We start from the raw sequence: 3817 nt of genomic DNA, 5'->3' as shown, positions 1-3817 counted from the left end.
ATGTATGTATGTATGTATGTATGTATGTATGTATGTATGTATGTATGTATGTTTGTATCAGGGTCAAGAAATAGAGAAGAATCAAATCAAAGGTATCAAACAAGTGGGAAAAATGGAAGCACCTATACGGGCTGCACAAGATCAAAAGGAGGAGATATATATTTTAATTGATGAAGAGAATATTTTAAACAGACGATAAGAATACACATAATGCAGAGAAGATGTTTTTAAATATGACACAATAGATGAGAAAAAATAACAATCGGTAATGAAGAAAGGAATAAACAGACAACTTATTCACAAAAAAGCAAGTACAAGCTGTCATTGAGAAAAGGAAACAAGGAAAAATTGCAGGGTCTGATAATATCCCACTTGATGTGTTTTTCACGCTAGAAGAATTAGTATATGTGCGGGAGTGGGAAGTGGGGGGAGGTTGTTTTTGTTTTTGTTTGTTTTGTTTGGGTTTTTGTTGTTTAAAAATTTTTTGTTGTTGTTTTGTTTGTGGTTGTTTTCCTTTTTTGTTTAATTTTTGGTGGGGGGAGGGTTAAGTTTTTCCTAAAACCTCAAGTGCTACAGAGTTGCTAAGAAACAATAAGCCTTGCTAATGGTTTTATAAACATTTTGCTACGAGTACCAAAGAAAAGTCTACAGTGGAAAAACGAGGGCAGTCACAAACTAAAAATTGTGAGGTTATCAATTTTGAACACTTGTTGACTCATAACCGTATTTCTGTTCAACTATTGGTTGATTATTGCTGTTATATTTCCCATTCAACAACACTTAACAATAAACTACCAGTCTAACAAATATGAATTTATGAGTCCACAAGCTTTTAAAATTGACAACCTCACAATTACCTGTTTGTGACTATCGTCGTTTTTCCCCTCTGCTCTTCATATTGAATCATGTATTTGAAGCATACAAAGATTTGTTTTTATGCTCCATTTTTTTAAAATTTCAAGTTGATATATTATAAAGTTAGATAAGATGGACTAGTAAACATTTTGAAAACAAAAGACATTGATGGAAAATATTTAAGAAAAGCTAGAAATTTCTATCGGACCAAAATGATGCTGTAAGAATTGAGGGAGAGTGCAGTGGAAGCAGGTAGGTGAATAAATGGATCAGTTATTGGTGTGGCATGCCACCAGATTTCTTTAACTCATACACTGGAACTATCTCTAGGAACGTTGGAAAAAAAATAGATTTCAATGTTAATGGAAAAAATATCAATAACCTCAGATTTGACTGTGACATTTTCTTAATTCGTAAAATCAGAAGAAAAAAAACATTCTATTACCTTCCTATACTGTTCTGACGGCAAGAGAACGTAGCACATAGACACACATACACACAGATAGATAGATAGATAGATAGATAGATAGATAGAGCGAGCGAGCGAGCGAGAGAGAGAGGGAGAGAGAGAGAGAGAGAGAGAGAGAGAGAGAGAGAGAGAGAGAGAGAGAGAGGGGGGGGGAGAGAGAGAGAGAGAGAGAGAGAGAGAGAGAGAGAAAGAGAGAGAGATTCTCGAAGAATACATCATACAAACACACGTTTCCCTATTGTATGTCCCGTTTTATCGATTAAGCAAATGTCCGTGGTCCGACTCCCATCGACGTTCGATGTCTTTGTCGGAGGAAACTGTCCCCCTGTTACCCCCCGAACCGATTCAACTACGTACAGGATCCGGTGTCGTAAATGCTCACCTGCTGCTCCAGACAAAGGAGAACACGTCTCGTGGTTAACCCTTTCTCCACGTCGCCGGTCATACAGTCTCAACAACTTCCTAGAGTTACACAATATGCCTGGGGGTTTAAGGGTTAATGTTACCCCTTCAACAATGTGGGAAAACGAACAGGAAACTCTGATCAATGTTAATTATGCCGGATTCTAGCGACGTGCCATTACGGTTTTCAATTTTAAAAAAAAAAAAAGTTTCTGGAATTTTTCAGGAAAAGAGAGGGCTGGAGGAAACTGTCTCGAGAATGAGATCGTGATAGTCGTGGTTTCAATTAGAGAGATTTTACTACACGATAACGTGACCGGGTAATAACACCACAAGAAAATTTAGGGTGAGATGTTCAACAAAGCAAAACAAAATATGTCTGCTACACCCGGAAGTGTGGACCTCATATTAGATAGGTTTTTGTTTTTGTTTTTGATTGTTATTGGGGTTTTTTCAGTCTAAAGGTTTTGTTTTAAGTTTTTAAAAAAATATAGGAATGCTGTGTGTTTCACAAAAATAATAATTTTATCTTTTTTAAGTTTTATGGTTTTTTTCTTAATTTTTCGTCGTTACGTTCAAAATATTTTATTCACTTTGCATCTGTTATAGATCTAGTTTGTGTTTGTGTTTATGTATATATACGTAAGTGGTGTGTGTGTGTGTGTGTGTGTGTGTGTGTGTGTGTGTGTAAAAGTATACTCTGTGCGCAAGGGTGTGTATTCGTCTATATTTATATATAATATGCAGCGAGGGGCTAGATCTATTTGTTGTGAGTGCAGCTCTGGTTGCGTTTGTTTGCATTTTACCTGGAGACAAGAGGGCGTCATCTCTGAGTCAGAGGTTCACGTGTAGTGACTCGCCATGTCTTACGGTAACTAGCTCAGAGCTTATACTAATATGGGATATAGCGCTATATAATTGGCCGCTTTTAAGCACAAGAGGACTATCGCTAAAAATTCTGTTTTGAGAAAATCGAAGGTAAAGTTTTTGCCCCTTGTTCAGTTTCTTTAAATGACAAGGAGAGTTTTCTCGATAGCAAACACACCTACGCACCAATAAAACCAAGCTTCTCCTATAGGTAGGGCAATTTCCACTTTTGGTGGAAGTCAAGATTTCTGGAAACCCCCGAAATCTGGGTTAGCCCGCTTGTCCTTAAAGGCGACCAAATGCAGTCTGATATTATATAATCATAGCTGTCGTCGATACACTCTGTTAGACTTAATCCAGACATTACCTGGAGGTTATGGGTCGACATCGTTCGTGTCCACCCTTGGACCTTTTGCCCCACATCTTGCCTTTAAATATTTCTTCACTAGCTGGGCCCCCTTTCAATGAAAGAACTGATCGGTGCATTAACATCAACGGAAAGTCATTGGCCTACTATAATTATTTACACTCTACTGGAATGGAACAATAAACCTTGAGAGATGCAAAAAAATTAGAGGGCTAGATAAAAAAATGTATAGATTGGTTCTCTATTCCACTTTCGTGGTTGTACACTCCATCCTTTTAAAGGTGTCGACCAGTGCGCACGGCTAGTGAACGGAAACCTCACTTGTTCACAATGGCATCTTAGAAGACGGACTTTCCCAAGATTAGATCTGAACGAAACTAATGAAAAACTGAAAATAAAACTACAGTGACTTCAGGCTCCTCAATAAAACTATGCTCCCTTTAAATGAGTCTGAACCACCATTATATTTTTCGAATTCGAAAGTTAAGTGGTTCGGAAGTTTTAGGCGACCAAAGTGACTAACTTTCACAAATATAATAGATAGAGATTGTAGCTGTCGTCCATACACTCTGTTAGACTTAAGACAGTCCATACATAGATGTTATGGGACCACATCGTTCGTGTCTACCCTGAGACCTTTTACCCCACATCTTGCCTTCAAATATTTCTTCATAACGGTCTGGTGGCATTTTATGTGACCAAATTAAATAATTGCAGTGTTCTCCTTTTCACTTTGAAAAACAGGGATTGTCGTGTGTGAGGAATCTGAACCACCTCATAGCTAGTTTGTATTTTGTCGTTCTATGTGCTTCAATTCCACCTCCCCCACCCACCCTCTCTCTCTCTCTCTCTCTCTC

This window comes from Aplysia californica, unplaced genomic scaffold, assembly GCF_000002075.1.
Source record: "Aplysia californica isolate F4 #8 unplaced genomic scaffold, AplCal3.0 scaffold00096, whole genome shotgun sequence".
Lineage (NCBI taxonomy): Eukaryota > Metazoa > Mollusca > Gastropoda > Aplysiida > Aplysiidae > Aplysia > Aplysia californica.
This window is presented reverse-complemented; position numbering follows the sequence as displayed.